Here is an 18,249-nt window from a genome sequence, read left to right on the forward strand (position 1 = left end):
GACATCAGACTGACATCCATTAGTGAAGGGGACATCAGACATATCTAGTAGTGAAGGGGACATCAGACTGACATCTATTAGTGATGAGGACATCAGACTGACATCCATTAGTGAAGGGGACATCAGACTGACATCCATTAGTGAAGGGGACATCAGACATATCTAGTAGTGAAGGGGACATCAGACTGACATCTATTAGTGATGAGGACATCAGACTGACATCCATTAGTGAAGGGGACATCAGACTGACATCCATTAGTGAAGGGGACATCAGACATATCTAGTAGTGAAGGGGACATCAGACTGACATCCATTAGTGAAGGGGACATCAGACATATCTAGTAGTGAAGGGGACATCAGACATATCTAGTAGTGATGAGGACATCAGACTGACATCTATTAGTGATGAGGACATCAGACTGACATCTAGTAGTGATGAGGACATCAGACTGACATCTATTAGTGAAGGGGACATCAAATGTGATATAAAATGCATATAGGAAGCGACCAGAAAATCTAGTCACAATGCAGACACAGTGGACTGATAACAAACACATTTTAATATCAAATTTCTTTAAATGTGGGCACAATCAGAATGTAGACAGGATCAGGACAAAGGGCCCATGTTAGCACCAGGTATAAACGGGACTACTGAAGAGGAGTTTGAAATGGCATTATGAGCGTTATGAATGATGTTGTTTTTCTAAATCGATTGTCTTTTTTTGTTGTTGCTTGAAAGCGCTTTGAGATTATTTATGTAATGAAGAGCGTTATACAAGCTAAATAAATAATAATAATTATTGTTATTATTGTTATTGTTGTTATTATTATCAGTGTTGTTATTATTATTAATGTTTTATTATGATTATTGTTATTATTAGTATTATTATTAGTAGTATTGTTATTATTGATATTGTTATTGTTGTTGTTATTATTATCATGATTATTATGATTATTGTTGTTAATATTTTTATTATTTTTATTATGATTGTTGTTATTATTAGTATTATTATTATTTGTATTGTTATTAGTGATATTTTTATTGTTGTTGTTGTTGTTGTTGTTATTATTATTAATATTATTAGCAGATTGGGGTGATGACAGTTGATATAAAGCTGAAACCAACTCTCACTTGACCCTTTTAAGCCACACCAATAGAATGTTAAACAAAGAATGAAAAGCATTCAAGGTCTCATTTTTCACAGTGATTTAACTGTCAGACATTTACATAATTACACTATAAAACCGTCAGGGTCTCATGGAAAAAGACTATGGAGTGGAAAGCAAGTGTCTGTCTGGCAGAGCTGATGATTATACATTTAGGGCTAAAATAGTCATATTAATACTATTGCGTAACAGAGTTTGACAGTCTTTGTGTCCTTACTGAAAGCCACCAGACCTCGACATGTTTAGGTCTCTGCATGTCCTGTTATTCTCATTGAATAAACTTGTGAAGTTGGTAAGAACCTAGACGTGAGAAACATTTCAGTCAAAGGGTTCTCCTAGTCAAGGGTTCTCCTAGTCAATCTCCTCTCTCGTTGTTGTGTGTGTTGTATGTCGTTAGTAAGACTGGGTAGTAAGAATGTTCATTGTCTCACAAATGCAGACCTGGGTTCAGGTAGCCTAGTGGTTAGAGCGTTGGACTAGAAACCGAAAGGTTGTAAGGTCAAATCCATGAGCTGAGAACTTAAACGTTTTTTGTTCTACCCCTGAATAAGGATGTTAACCCACTGTTCCTAGGCTGTCATTGAAAACAAGAATTTGTTCATAACTGATTGACCTAATAAAATAAAAACAGCATTCCATTGGCTCTGTTGCGCCAGGCTAGCCTCAGGATCCTTTCAAGTATTTGAAAGAAAACTACAAATACTATTTAAACCCAGGTATGTTCCTTAATTGCAGTGTATTTTGTTTGTTTCGGTCCAAGGCTCTCCTTGTCAAGTCTGTGAAACCTCTTTTTTTAATGGAGAAAAAAAAACTTCCCCACTCGCACTACCAGTTTGGTCTTGTCAGTATAATTTGATGTGCCTTAATACAGTATGTTATGTCTGAATGTGTTCTAATACAGTATGTTATGCCTGAATGTGTTCTAATACAGTATGCTATGTCTGAATGTGTTCTAATACAGTATGTTATGCCTGAATGTGTTCTAATACAGTATGTTATGTCTGAATGTGTTCTAATACAGTATGTTATGCCTGAATGTGTTCTAATACAGTATGTTATGCCTGAATGTGTTCTAATACAGTATGTTATGCCTGAAGGTGTTCTAATACAGTATGTTATGTCTGAATGTGCCTTAATACAGTATGTTATGTCTGAATGTGTTCTAATACAGTATGTTATGCCTGAATGTGTTCTAATACAGTATGTTATGCCTGAAGGTGTTCTAATACAGTATGTTATGTCTGAATGTGTTCTAATACAGTATGCTATGTCTGAATGTGTTCTAATACAGTATGTTATGCCCGAATGTGTTCTAATACAGTATGTTATGCCTGAATGTGTTCTAATACAGTATGTTATGCCTGAAGGTGTTCTAATACAGTATGTTATGTATGAATGTGTTCTAATACAGTATGCTATGTCTGAATGTGTTCTAATACAGTATGTTATGCCTGAATGTGTTCTAATACAGTATGTTATGCCTGAATGTGCTCTAATACAGTATGTTATGCCTGAATGTGTTCTAATACAGTATGTTATGCCTGAAGGTGTTCTAATACAGTATGTTATGTCTGAATGTGCCTTAATACAGTATGTTATGTCTGAATGTGTTCTAATACAGTATGTTATGCCTGAATGTGTTCTAATACAGTATGTTATGCCTGAATGTGCTCTAATACAGTATGTTAACTTATCTCTGAACCAACTGCATCCTCCAGTCAGAGTGTGTTAGCCGTCAAGCCTGCTGGGAGGAGCGACCCTGTGTGTGTGTGTGTGTGTGTGTGTGTGTGTGTGTGTGTGTGTGTGTGTGTTTACATGTGTGTGTGTGTGTGTGTGTGTGTGTGTGTGTGTGTGTGAGTGAGTGCTGGGAGGGGTAGTGACCCTGTTAGAGGAGGAGGGAGGGATTGTGGGATGTGTGGGGATCTGGTGAATGTCTCCTGCCTGCCGCGGTGAGAGAATCACCCTCACTTCTCTCTATTTCTCCCGGGAGTGACGTCGTTAGGCAGTGCTTAGTGGCGGAGTAGCGGTGGTTTTGCCTGGGGGCCTCGACTATGATCAGATCAGATGAGCCCCTCTGAATCCTGTTACACTCTGGCTTAGAGAAGACAGTGGAGAGAAGAAGAGGGAGTCAGAGTTCCATGTGGTAAGCTGACTAGATATGCACGCTTATTCTGGGAGAGAGAAAGAGAGGAACATTTGAAAGTCATGCAAAAACTATTGCATGTGTAGCTGTTATTTGGTGTGTGTGTGTGTGTGTGTGTGTGTCCTCTCTGTCTGTGTGTACTGTCTGTCTGTCTGTCTGTCTGTCTGTCTGTCTGTGCATCTGTGTGTCCTGTCTGTCTGTCTGTCTGTATGTCTGTCTGTCTGTCTGAGTGTTTATGTATTTGATATGTGACGATAGGGATCCCCTGTCTGTCTGTCTGTCTGTATGTCTGTCTGTCTGTCTGAGTGTTTATGTATTTGATATGTGACGATAGGGATCCCCTGTCTGTCTGTCTGTCTGTATGTCTGTCTGTCTGTCTGAGTGTTTATGTATTTGATATGTGACGATAGGGATCCCCTGTCTGTCTGTCTGTCTGTATGTCTGTCTGTCTGTCTGAGTGTTTATGTATTTGATATGTGACGATAGGGATCCCCTGTCTGTCTGTCTGAGTGTTTATGTATTTGATATGTGACGATAGGGATCCCCTGTCTGTCTGTCTGTCTGTATGTCTGTCTGTCTGTCTGAGTGTTTATGTATTTGATATGTGACGATAGGGATCCCCTGTCTGTCTGTCTGTCTGTATGTCTGTCTGTCTGTCTGAGTGTTTATGTATTTGATATGTGACGATAGGGATCCCCTGTCTGTCTGTCTGAGTGTTTTTGTATTTGATATGTGACGATAGGGATCCCCTGTCTGTCTGTCTGTCTGTCTGTCTGAGTGTTTATGTATTTGATATGTGACGATAGGGATCCCCTGTCTGTCTGTCTGTCTGTATGTCTGTCTGTCTGTCTGAGTGTTTTTGTATTTGATATGTGACGATAGGGATCCCCTGTCTGTCTGTCTGTCTGTATGTCTGTCTGTCTGTCTGAGTGTTTATGTATTTGATATGTGACGATAGGGATCCCCTGTCTGTCTGTCTGTCTGTATGTCTGTCTGTCTGTCTGAGTGTTTATGTATTTGATATGTGACGATAGGGATCCTCTGTCTGTCTGTCTGTCTGTATGTCTGTCTGTCTGTCTGAGTGTTTTTGTATTTGATATGTGACGATAGGGATCCCCTGTCTGTCTGTCTGTCTGTATGTCTGTCTGTCTGTCTGAGTGTTTATGTATTTGATATGTGACGATAGGGATCCCCTGTCTGTCTGTCTGTCTGTATGTCTGTCTGTCTGTCTGAGTGTTTATGTATTTGATATGTGACGATAGGGATCCCCTGTCTGTCTGTCTGTCTGTATGTCTGTCTGTCTGTCTGAGTGTTTATGTATTTGATATGTGACGATAGGGATCCCCTGTCTGTCTGTCTGTCTGTATGTCTGTCTGTCTGTCTGAGTGTTTATGTATTTGATATGTGACGATAGGGATCCCCTGTCTGTCTGTCTGTCTGTATGTCTGTCTGTCTGTCTGAGTGTTTATGTATTTGATATGTGACGATAGGGATCCCCTGTCTGTCTGTCTGTCTGTATGTCTGTCTGTCTGTCTGAGTGTTTTTGTATTTGATATGTGACGATAGGGATCCCCTGTCTGTCTGTCTGAGTGTTTATGTATTTGATATGTGACGATAGGGATCCCCTGTCTGTCTGTCTGAGTGTTTATGTATTTGATATGTGACGATAGGGATCCCCTGTCTGTCTGTCTGAGTGTTTTTGTATTTGATATGTGACGATAGGGATCCCCTGTCTCCATGTATTAAGGACCTGTTGCCATTAGGACTTTAGAGTTTAGCTGTTGTAATTGGCCGCTGTTGTAATTGACCGCTGTTGTAATTGGCCGCTGTTGTAATTGGCCGTTACAATTTGTGGTTAGCACACTTTCGAAAAGGTTAGAGCTGCCCTAAACGTCATGACTGTCACTGATAATGACTGAGGAACTGGCATCATGTCCTATGATTGACAGCTGTAGAACATAACGCTCCACTGGAGGGTCTCTGTTGGTCTCCTTGCATTGTATCAACTAAAAACAGAGGTGAATTTTAAAAGGAGGGACGAGTGCAGGTAGACGTGTTACAGTAAGTCATTAGCAACATGGAGACATTCAGAGCGTGTCCCTAAGATAGGGGAGAGGTACGGTGGGAAATTCCGTTTCCTAACATCGTGTTTTCACAGGAAATCTCTCGCCCTTCCCGTCTTGGGGAGCGTTCAGCAGGACACAACCTTTTGGAACATTCCGATAGGAATATGCTATGTAGAATAAACATGCCTGACATGTATGCACATCAAAGCATCCCATTGGCTGTTTGTGGCACTTGTATCTGCAATGTTCGATAGCGTTTGGCTACTGAATGTAGCCCTGTGTCCTAATAGTGTTGCTTTAAAGGTCCAATGCGGCCGTTTTTATCTCAATATCAAATCCTTTCTGGGTGACAATTAAGCACCTTACTGTTATTGTTTTCAATTAAAATAGGTAAAAAGACACAAAAATAGCTCATTAGAAAATAAAAATTTCTCACTGATTGTCTGGGAGTGGTCTGAGTGGGGAGGGGGGAAACTGAAAAGTAACTGTTATTGGCAGAGGGGTTTGGAACTTTCAGTCTTATTGGTCTATTTAAGATGCACTCTAAAACCCTTATTTTTCTTTTAATTTTCGTTTTTTTTACCCCTTTTTTCTCCCCAATTTCGTGGTATCCAATTGGTAGTTACAGTCTTGTCTCATCACTGCAACTCCCGTACGGACTCGGGAGAGGCGAAGGTCGAGAGCTGTGCGTCCTCCGAAACACAACCCAACCGCACTGCTTCTTGACACAATGCCCACTTAACCTGGAAGCCAGCCGCACCAATGTGTCCGAGGAAACACCGTACACCTGGCGACTGTGTCAGCGTACACTGCACCCGGCCTAACACAGGAGTCGCTAGAGCGCGATGGGACATCCCTGTCATCCAAATCCTCCCCTAACCCGGACGACGCTGGGCTAATTGTGCGCCGCCCCATGGGTCTGCCGGTCGGGGGACAGAGCCTTGACTCAAACCCAGAATCTCTAGTCGCACAGCTAGCACTGCGATTCAGAGCCTTAGACCACTGCGCCACTCAGGAGGCCTACACTGTCAAACTTTTGTATAATTTCAGCCAGTGGTTTTGAAAGTGGCCAAAAGTAATCCCTGTTTCTGTTGTGTACTACGTCACGAATCGAATTCGTACTATATGTTACGAATTTAATGAGGTTAAGATCCTGGAGTTCATCTTTAACTAATTTTCCACCTGGTGATGTCATCACACAGGCCAAAACTCCATCCCACCAAAACAGGCTGAAATTTCAGGTAGGTCTTTCCATACAGCTCTGACACTAAAAGGATATTATCATCATTTTCATAATTTCACAGTATTATTCCAACATCATAGTGTGGAAATATAACACAAGAAAATCACACTTTTGGCTGCACTAGGCTTTTATGAGTGTGCAGTGTCATCTCATTTCATGTGTGGTGCACCCTGGGAGAAGGCATACCCCGTTAGACAGAATCAGAAGGTGAGAGAAAGAAATCAAGGAAGTTATTTATACAAAATACTTAATGTGGTGAGACACAGGACACAGATTTTACATTTCAATCAATGTGCTACAGTAATAAAAATAGATCCTTCCTTCACTCTGTGTGTGTGTGTGTGTGTGTGTGTGTGTGTGTGTGTGTGTGTGTGTGTGTGTGTGTGTGTGTGTGTGTGTGTGTGTGTGTGTGTGTGTGTGTGTGTGTGTGTGTGTGTATGTGTGTGTGTGTATGTGTGTGTGTGTGTGTGTATCCAGGCTGGGTATGGTCTCCAAGCCTATTGTCATCCACAATGACTTCCTTCCCTCGATGAACGGAGGCGATGGCCAAAACCCCACACCAGGAAGTGGATAGCCCTTTTGTTACCCAGCAGCCCACAGGATATTTTGGGGCTGCTCGATTTTCCACTTCCTGTTTTTCTTATTCCTTGTTGTTGTCCCACCCTCTAAATGTTTCTTATTATGATGATTGGATGATTTATTTTTCTGAATCATTTCCAGAACGTTTAAAATGATTGATCATACACTACTGTATGTTTCCTAAAGTCTCACCCTGTCCAGATAAGTCACACTCCTTTCAGACTTAGTTTTTGTCAGTTTTTGAAGCATCATAACATATTTCCAGATAGAAACTGTGATGTGAAATTTTTTATATCAATAGGACCCTGGATCCATCACTGACCCCTATTGTAATGCTGAATCCATTCCAAGCCCATCACTGACCCCTATTGTAATACTGAATCCATTCCAAGCCCATCACTGACCCCTATTGTAATGCTGAATCCATTCCAAGCCCATCACTGACCCCTATTGTAATGCTGAATCCATTCCAAGCCCATCACTGACCCCTATTGTAATGCTGAATCCATTCCAAGCCCATCACTGACCTCTATTGTAATGCTGAATCCATTCCAAGCCCATCACTGACCCCTATTGTAATGTTGAATCCATTTCAAGCCCATCACTGACCCCTATCCTTATGGCCTCCCATTGACGACTCCTTTGCAGATCTGAAAATACTGCGCGCGTGTTTATGTATCCCAGGAAGTTAGAGATTGGTATCTAGTTTCCCTTCCTTATTCCTCCTTCCTGGTTATTAGACAGGAGGGAATCCCCCCATGGAAACCCATACTGCTGATATTAGTCCCATCCTTTCAGATCCTGAAAAGAAAAAGGTCAAGGAATCAGTCTGGAGTCATTTAGTGAGTCTGTCTCGTGTGTGTGTGTGTGTGTGTGTGTGTGTGTGTGTGTGTGTGTGTGTGTGTGTGTGTGTGTGTGTGTGTGTGTGTGTGTGTGTGTGTGTGTGTGCGTGCGTGTGCGTGCCTGCGCGCATGTGTTTGTGTATCCCAGGAAGTTAGAGATTGGTATCTAGTTCTCCTTCCTTATCCTTCCTACCTGGTTATTAGATAAGGGGAGAGCAGGCACTCAGTAAAGGAGGGAATCGGGATTAGAGGAGGGGAAGGTAGAAAGCATTACTAATAGTGAATGTGATGTCATAAAGCATTATTAATAGTGAATGTGGTGTCATAAAGCATTATTAATAGTGAATGTTATGTCATAAAGCATTATTAATAGTGAATGTGATGTCGTAAAGCATTACTAATAGTGAATGTAATGTCATAAAGCATTATTAATAGTGAATGTGATGTCATAAAGCATTATTAATAGTGAATGTGATGTCATAAAGCATTATTAATAGTGAATGTGATGTCATAAAGCATTATTAATAGTGAATGTGATGTCATAAAGCATTATTAATAGTGGATGTGATGTCATAGAGCATTATTAATAGTGAATGTGATGTCATAGAGCATTATTAATAGTGAATGTGATGTCATAAAGCATTATTAATAGTGACTGTGATGTCATAAAGCATTATTAATAGTGAATGTGATGTCATAAAGCATTATTAATTGTGAATGTGATGTCATAAAGCATTACTAATAGTGAATGTGATGTCATAAAGCATTACTAATAGTGAGTGTGATGTCATAAAGCATTATTAATAGTGAATGTGATGTCATAAAGCATTATTAATAGTGAATGTGATGTCATAAAGCATTATTAATAGTGAATGTGATGTCATAAAGCATTATTAATAGTGAATGTGATGTCATAAGGCATTATTAATAGTGACTGTGATGTCATAAGGCATTATTAATAGTGAATGTAATGTCAAAGTAATATAATTAGTCAATGTAATATAAAGTAACACAATTGTCAGGTTGAAGGTAAATCAGGAAGTAAATAATGTATATAACTTTTTCTGACATGAACACAATCATTGAGCTAACCCTCGGTCACTGCAGATGTGGCCAGAGCATTGAGCAATGTGACTTTAAACGTTACAGTTTGAGTTGGATTTATTATGGATCCCCATTAACTGCTGCCAAGGCATCAGCTACTCTTCCTGGGGTCCAGCAAAATTAAGGCAGTTCTAATATTTTTAAAAACAATACAAGACATTCACAACAGATTTCACTACATTTTAAGTGTGTGCCCTCAGGCCCCTACTCTACTACCACATATCCACAACACTGTGTATAGTGCGTATGTTATCGTGTGTGTGTATGCATGTGTCTGTACCTCTGTGTGTGTGTGTGCCTCTGCACAGTCCCTGCTGTTCCATAAGGTGTTTTTGTATCTGTTTTTTTAAATCTGATTCTACTGTTTGCATCAGTTACTTGATGTGGAATAGAGTACCATGTGGTCATGGCTCTATGTAGTACTGTGGAATAGAGTTCCATGTAGTCATGGTTCTATGTAGCACTGTGGAATAGAGTTCCATGTAGTCATGGCTCTATGTGGTACTGTGGAATAGAGTTCCATGTAGTCATGGCTCTATGTGGTACTGTGGAATAGAGTTCCATGTAGTCATGGCTCTATGTAGTACTGTGGAATAGAGGTCCATGTAGTCATGGCTCTATGTAGTACTGTGGAATAGAGTTCCATGTAGTCATGGCTCTATGTAGTACTGTGGAATAGAGTTCCATGTAGTCATGGCTCTATGTAGTACTGTGGAATAGAGTACCATGTAGTCATGGCTCTATGTAGTACTGTGGAATAGAGTTCCATGTAGTCATGGCTCTATGTAGTACTGTGGAATAGAGTTCCATGTATTCATGGTTCTATGTAGCACTGTGGAATAGAGGTCCATGTAGTCATGGCTCTATGTAGTACTGTGGAATAGAGTTCCATGTAGTCATGGCTCTATGTAGTACTGTGAAATAGAGTTCCATGTAGTCATGGCTCTATGTGGTACTGTGGAATAGAGTTCCATGTAGTCATGGCTATATGTAGAACTGTGGAATAGAGTTCCATGTAGTCATGGCTCTATGTAGTACTGTGGAATAGAGTTCCATGTAGTCATGGCTCTATGTAGTACTGTGGAATAGAGTTCCATGTAGTCATGGCTCTATGTAGTACTGTGGAATAGAGTTCCATGTAGTCATGGTTCTATGTAGTACTGTGGAATAGAGTTCCGTGTAGTCATGGCTCTATGTAGTACTGTGGAATATAGTTCCATTTAGTCATGGTTCTATATAGTACTGTTTGCCTCCCATAGTCTGTTCTGGACTTGGGGACTGTGAAGAGACCTCTGGTGGCGTGTCTTGTGGGGTATGCATGGGTGTCCGAGTTGTGTGCCAGTAGTTCAAACTACTGGCAAACTGCTCGGTGCTTTCAACATGTCAATACCTCTCACAAATAAAAGTGGTGATGAAGTCAATCTCTCCTCCACTTTTAGCCAAGAGAGATTAACATGCATATTATTAATATTAGCTCTCTGTGTTTATCCAAGGACCAGCTATGCTGTCAACTGAAATTTTCCTAAGTCCCTCTTTGTGGTACCTGACCACACAACTGAACAGTAGTCAAGGTGTGACAAAATTAGGGCCTTTAGGACCTGCCTGGCTGATAGTGTTGTTAAGAAGGTAGAAACTAGGGCCTGTAGGACCTGCCTTGCTGATAGTGTTGTTAAGAAGGTAGAAACTAGGGCCTGTAGGACCTGCCTTGCTGATAGTGTTGTTAAGAAGGTAGAAACTAGGGCCTGTAGGACCTGCCTTGTTGTTAGTGTTGTTAAGAAGGTAGAAACTAGGGCCTGTAGGACCTGCCTTGCTGATAGTGTTGTTAAGAAGGTAGAAACCAGGGCCTGTAGGACCTGCCTTGTTGATAGAGTTGTTAAGAAGGTAGAAACTAGGGCCTGTAGGACCTGCCTTGTTGATAGTGTTGTTAAGAAGGTAGAAACTAGGGCTTGTAGGCCCTGCCTTGTTGATAGTGTTGTTAAGAAGGCAGAAACTAGGGCCTGTAGGACCTGCCTTGTTGATAGTGTTGTTAAGAAGGTAGAAACTAGGGCTTGTAGGCCCTGCCTTGTTGATAGTGTTGTTAAGAAGGTAGAAACTAGGGCCTGTAGGACCTGCCTTGTTGATATTGTTGTTAAGAAGGCAGAGCAGGGCTTTATTATGGACAGACTTTTCCCCATCCTAGCTACTGTTGTATCAATATGTTTTGACTATGACTGTTTACAATCCAGGGTTACTCCAAACAGTTTAGTCTCCTCAACTTGCTCAATTACCACATTATTCATTACAAGATTTAGTTAAGGGTTAGGATTTTGTGAATGATTTGTCCCAAATGAAATGCTTTCAGTTCTTGAAATATTTAGGACGAACTTATCCCTTGCCACCCATTCTGAAACTAATTTGATACTTTGATAAGTGTTGCAGTCCTTTCAGCCGCTGTGGTAGCTGTCGTGTTTAGTGTTGAGGCATCCGCATACAGAGACACAATGCCTTTACTCAGTGTGTCTCTGTGGCATGTCGTTAGTAAAGATTGCAAAAAAGTAAGGGGCCTAGACTGTGCCCTGGGGAATTCCTGATTCTACCTAGATTATGTTAGAGAGGCTCCTATAAGAATTTGTTCTTAACTGACTTGCCTAGCTAAATAAATACAAATATATATATTGGTTTCATTCTGTACTTTCTTAGTTTTATTCAGTTTAGTCACATGATTTCTCAATTTGCAGTACGTTTGCCAATCGGTTGTACAGCCAGACCTATTTGCCAATTATTTTTCCTCATCCCTCTCAACTATACAGTTTTTCAATTCCTCATCATTACACAGGGATTTAACAGTGTTTACAGTAATTTTCTTAATGGATTCATGCTTATTAGTAACTGGGATAAGCAATTTCATAAATGTGTCAAGTGCAGCGTCTGGTTGCTCCTCATTACACACCACTGACCAACAACATATGAATCGCTACAAAACTTATTGTATGACCTCTTAGGCCCAGCCTTAGGATATGGATCTTTGGTTTTCCTATGGCTACTATATTGTGATCACTATATCAAATGGATTCGGATACTGCTTTCAAACTAATTTCTGCAGCATTAGTAAAGATTTGATCAATACATGTTGGTTGATTTAATTCCTGTGCTGTTTGTAACCCTGATAGGCTGATTGTTAACCCTGATAGGCTGATTGTTAATTCTGATAGGCTGTTTGTAACCCTGATAGGCTGATTGTTAACCCTGATAGGCTGATTGTTAACCCTGATATGTTACGGTGCGTGAATGAGGACCCAAAAGCGAATTAACGTAAACAGAGCTTCTTTAATGACAAAACATAGGTAGGCTCAGATGGACCGGCAGATTCCGACAGGACAGGACAAGGTTGCAGCAAACATGACGATAGTCTGGTTCAGGCATGAATAACACAAACAAGAATCCGACAAAGACAGGAGCAAAAACAGAGAGAGATATAGAGGACTAATCAGAGGGAAAAAGGGAACAGGTGGGAAAAGGGGTGACGAGGTAGTTAGGAGGAGACAAGGGACAGCTGGGGGAAAGAGGGGGAGAAAAGGTAACCTAATAACGACCAGCAGAGGGAGACAGGGTGAAGGGAAAGGACAGAAACAAGACACAACATGACAATACATGACAGTACCCCCCCACTCACCGAGCGCCTCCTGGCGCACTCGAGGAGGAAACCTGGCGGCAACGGAGGAAATCCTCGATCAGCGCACGGTCCAGCACGTCCCGAGAGGGAACCCAACTCCTCTCCTCAGGACCGTACCCCTCCCAATCTACTAGGTACTGATGACCACGGCCCCGAGGACGCATGTCCAAAATCCTACGGACCCTGTAGATGGGTGCGCCCTCGACAAGGATGGGGGGGGGGGGGGGAAGACGAGCGGGGGCGCGAAGAACGGGCTTGATACAGGAGACATGGAAGACCGGGTGGACGCGACGAAGATATCGCGGAAGAAGAAGTCGAACTGCGACAGGATTAATGATCTGAGAAATACGGAACGGACCAATGAACCGCGGGGTCAACTTGCGAGAAGCGGTCTTAAGGGGAAGGTTCTGAGTGGAGAGCCAAACTCTCTGACCGCGACAATATCTAGGACTCTTAGTTCTACGCTTATTAGCAGCTCTCACAGTCTGCGCCCTATAACGGCAAAGTGCAGACCTGACCCTCTTCCAGGTGCGCTCGCAACGTTGGACAAAAGCCTGAGCGGAGGGGACGCTGGACTCGGCGAACTGAGATGAGAACAGCGGAGGCTGGTACCCGAGGCTACTCTGAAAAGGAGATAGCCCGGTCGCAGACGAAGGAAGCGAGTTGTGGGCGTATTCTGCCCAGGGGAGCTGTTCTGACCAAGACGCAGGGTTGCGAAAAGAAAGACTGCGTAAGATGCGACCAATAGTCTGATTGGCCCGTTCTGCTTGAACGTTAGACTGGGGGTGAAAGCCGGAAGAGAGACTGACGGAAGCCCCAATCAAACGGCAAAACTCCCTCCAAAATTGAGACGTGAATTGCGGACCTCTGTCCGAAACGACGTCTGACGGAAGGCCATGAATTCTGAAAACATTCTCGATGATGATTTGTGCCGTCTCTTTAGCAGAAGGAAGCTTAGCAAGGGGAATAAAATGAGCCGCCTTAGAGAACCTGTCGACAACCGTAAGAATAACAGTCTTCCCCGCTGACGAAGGCAGTCCGGTGACAAAATCTAAGGCGATGTGAGACCACGGTCGAGAGGGAATGGGAAGCGGCCTGAGACGGCCGGCAGGAGGGGAGTTACCGGACTTAGTCTGCGCGCAGACCGAACAAGCAGCCACGAAGCGACGCGTGTCATGCTCCCGGGTGGGCCACCAAAAACGCTGGCGAATGGAAGCAAGCGTACCCCGAACGCCAGGGTGGCCGGCTAACTTGGCAGAGTGAGCCCACTGAAGAACGGCCAGACGAGTAGGAACGGGAACGAAAAGAAGGTTCCTAGGACAAGCGCGCGGCGACGGAGTTTGAGTGAGTGCTTGCTTTACCTGCCTCTCAATTCCCCAGACAGTCAACCCGACAACACGCCCCTCAGGGAGAATCCCCTCGGGGTCAGTGGAGGCTACTGAAGAACTGAAGAGACGAGATAAAGCATCAGGCTTGGTGTTCTTAGAGCCCGGACGATAAGAAATCACGAACTCGAAACGAGCGAAAAACAGCGCCCAGCGCGCCTGACGCGCATTAAGTCGTTTGGCAGAACGGATGTACTCAAGGTTCCTATGGTCAGTCCAAACGACAAAAGGAACGGTCGCCCCCTCCAACCACTGTCGCCATTCGCCTAGGGCTAAGCGGATGGCGAGCAGTTCGCGGTTTCCCACATCATAGTTACGTTCCGACGGCGACAGGCGATGAGAAAAATACGCGCAAGGGTGGACCTTGTCGTCAGAGAGGGAGCGCTGAGAAAGAATGGCTCCCACGCCCACCTCTGACGCGTCAACCTCGACAACGAACTGTCTAGTGACGTCAGGTGTAACAAGGATAGGTGCGGATGTAAAACGATTCTTGAGGAGATCAAAAGCTCCCTGGGCGGAAACGGACCACTTAAAGCACGTCTTGACAGAAGTAAGGGCTGTGAGAGGAGCTGCCACCTGACCGAAATTACGGATGAAACGACGATAGAAGTTCGCGAAGCCGAGAAAGCGCTGCAGCTCGACGCGTGACTTAGGGACGGGCCAATCAATGACAGCTTGGACCTTAGCGGGATCCATCTTAATGCCTTCAGCGGAAATAACAGAACCGAGAAATGTGACGGAGGAGGCATGAAAAGAGCACTTCTCAGCCTTCACAAAAAGACAATTCTCTAAAAGGCGCTGGAGGACACGTCGAACGTGCTGAACATGAATCTGGAGTGACGGTGAAAAAATCAGGATATCGTCAAGGTAAACGAAAACAAAGATGTTCAGCATGTCTCTCAGGACATCATTGACTAATGCCTGAAAGACAGCTGGAGCGTTAGCGAGGCCGAAAGGAAGAACCCGGTATTCAAAGTGCCCTAACGGAGTGTTAAACGCCGTCTTCCACTCGTCCCCCTCCCTGATGCGCACGAGATGGTAAGCGTTACGAAGGTCCAACTTAGTGAAAAACCTGGCTCCCTGCAGGATCTCGAAGGCTGAAGACATAAGAGGAAGCGGATAACGATTCTTCACTGTTATGTCATTCAGCCCTCGATAATCTATGCAGGGGCGCAGGGACCCGTCCTTCTTCTTAACAAAAAAAAACCCCGCTCCGGCGGGAGAGGAGGAGGGGACTATGGTACCGGCGGCAAGAGCTACAGACAAATAATCTTCGAGAGCCTTACGTTCGGGAGCCGACAGAGAGTATAGTCTACCCCGGGGGGGAGTGGTTCCCGGAAGGAGATCAATACTACAATCATACGACCGGTGTGGAGGAAGAGAGGTGGCCCTGGACCGACTGAACACCGTGCGCAGATCGTGATATTCCTCCGGCACCCCTGTCAAATCACCAGGCTCCTCCTGTGAAGAAGAGACAGAGGAAACAGGAGGGATAGCAGACATTAAACATTTCACATGACAAGAGACGTTCCAGGAGAGGATAGAATTACTAGACCAATTAATGGAAGGATTATGACAAACTAGCCAGGGATGGCCCAAAACAACAGGTGTAAAAGGTGAACGAAAAATTAAAAAAGAAATGGTTTCGCTATGATTACCAGAAACAGTGAGGGTTAAAGGTAGCGTCTCACGCTGAATCCTGGGGAGAGGACTACCATCCAGGGCGAACAAGGCCGTGGACTCCCTTAACTGTCTGAGAGGAATGTCATGTTCCCGAGCCCAGGTCTCGTCCATAAAACAGCCCTCCGCCCCAGAGTCTATTAAGGCACTGCAGGAAGCTGACGAACCGGTCCAGCGTAGATGGACCGACAAGGTAGTGCAGGATCTTGAAGGAGAGACAGGAGTAGTAGCGCTCACCAGTAGCCCTCCGCTTACTGATGAGCTCTGGCTTTTACTGGACATGAAGTGACAAAATGACCAGCAGAACCGCAATAGAGACAGAGGCGGTTGGTGATTCTCCGTTCCCTCTCCTTAGTCGAGATGCGGATACCTCCCAGCTGCATAGGCTCAGCACCCGAGCCGGCAGAGGAAGATGGTAGTGATGCGGAGAGGAGGGCAACGGAGAACGCGAGCTCCTTTCCACGAGCTCGGTGACGAAGATCAACCCGTCGCTCAATGCGAATAGCGAGTTCAATCAAGGAATCCACGCTGGAAGGAACCTCCCGGGAGAGAATCTCATCCTTTACCTCTGCGCGGAGACCCTCCAGAAAACGAGCGAGCAAAGCCGGCTCGTTCCAGCCACTGGAGGCAGCAAGAGTGCGAAACTCAATAGAGTAGTCTGTTATGGATCGATTACCTTGACATAGGGAAGACAGGGCCCTGGAAGCCTCCTCCCCAAAAACAGATCGATCAAAAACCCGTATCATCTCCTCCTTAAAGTCCTGATACTGGTTAGTACACTCAGCCCTTGCCTCCCAGATTGCCGTGCCCCACTCACGAGCCCGTCCAGTAAGGAGAGATATGACGTAGGCGACACGAGCAGTGCTCCTGGAGTAAGTGTTGGGCTGGAGAGAAAACACAATATCACACTGGGTGAGGAACGAGCGGCATTCAGTGGGCTCCCCAGAGTAACACGGCGGGTTATTGATTCTGGGCTCCGGAGATTCGAAAGCCCTGGAAGTGGCCGGTGGATCGAGGCGGAGATGGTGAACCTGTTCTGTGAGGTTGGAGACTTGGGTGGCCAGGGTCTCAACGGCATGTCGAGCAGCAGACAATTCCTGCTCGTGTCTGCCTAGCATCGCTCCCTGGATCTCGACGGCTGAGTGGAGAGGATCCGAAGTCGCTGGGTCCATTCTTGGTCGGATTCTTCTGTTACGGTGCGTGAATGAGGACCCAAAAGCGAATTAACGTAAACAGAGCTTCTTTAATGACAAAACATAGGTAGGCTCAGATGGACCGGCAGATTCCGACAGGACAGGACAAGGTTGCAGCAAACATGACGATAGTCTGGTTCAGGCATGAATAACACAAACAAGAATCCGACAAAGACAGGAGCAAAAACAGAGAGAGATATAGAGGACTAATCAGAGGGAAAAAGGGAACAGGTGGGAAAAGGGGTGACGAGGTAGTTAGGAGGAGACAAGGGACAGCTGGGGGAAAGAGGGGGAGAAAAGGTAACCTAATAACGACCAGCAGAGGGAGACAGGGTGAAGGGAAAGGACAGAAACAAGACACAACATGACAATACATGACATGATAGGCTGATTGTTAACCCTGATAGGCTGATTGTTAACCCTGATAGGCTGATTGTTAACACTGATAGGCTGATTGTTAACCCTGATAGGCTGATTGTTAACCCTGATAGGCTGATTGTTGATAGGCTGATTGTTAACCCTGATAGGCTGATTGTTAACCCTGATAGGCTGATTGTTAACCCTGATAGGCTGATTGTTAACCTGTACCAGGTAACAGGCACTAGTTACAGTTTGTGGATTTCTCTTGAGTGGGCAGCCTGATGATAGCCAGTCAATATTTAAATCTCCCAGTAAATATACTTCTCTATTGATATCACATTATCAAGCATTTCACACATGTTATCCAAATACTGACTGTTAGCACTTGGTGGTCTTTAGCAGCTTCCCACCAGAATGGGTTTTTAGGTGAGGCAGATGAATCTGTAGCCATATTACTTCAACTGTATTTAACATTAAATCCTCTCTAAGCTTTACAGGAATGTGGTTCTGAATATAGACAGCCACATCTCCACCTTTGGCATTTGTCTTTTCTATAGTTCTTATAATCAATCAATCAATCAAATTTATTTTATATAGCCCTTCGTACATCAGCTGATATCTCAAAGTGCTGTACAGAAACCCAGCCTAAAACCCCAAACAGCAAGCAATGCAGGTGAAGAAGCACGGTGGCTAGGAAAAACTCCCTAGAAAGGCCAAAACCTAGGAAGAAACCTAGAGAGGAACCAGGCTATGTGGGGTGGCCAGTCCTCTTCTGGCTGTGCCGGGTGGAGATTATAACAAAACATGGTCAAGATGTTCAAATGTTCATAAATGA

At 44.0% G+C, this 18,249-nt stretch overlaps 1 protein-coding gene across 1 annotated transcript in view; it reads left to right on the plus strand.

Moving 5' to 3' along the window:
- Positions 1-2,950: 2,950 nt before the first annotated feature.
- Positions 2,951-18,249, plus strand: part of LOC110498234 (hippocalcin-like protein 1) — a 33,334-nt gene continuing 18,035 nt past the window's right edge. The window contains exon 1 of the mRNA XM_036955262.2: positions 2,951-3,310. The gene's annotated coding sequence lies outside the window, so the exon portion shown is untranslated. The remainder of the gene's footprint in view (positions 3,311-18,249) is intronic.

Source organism: Oncorhynchus mykiss, chromosome 19 (genome assembly GCF_057628025.1).
Source record: "Oncorhynchus mykiss isolate SJ-2025 chromosome 19, ASM5762802v1, whole genome shotgun sequence".
NCBI classification, from domain to species: domain Eukaryota; kingdom Metazoa; phylum Chordata; class Actinopteri; order Salmoniformes; family Salmonidae; genus Oncorhynchus; species Oncorhynchus mykiss.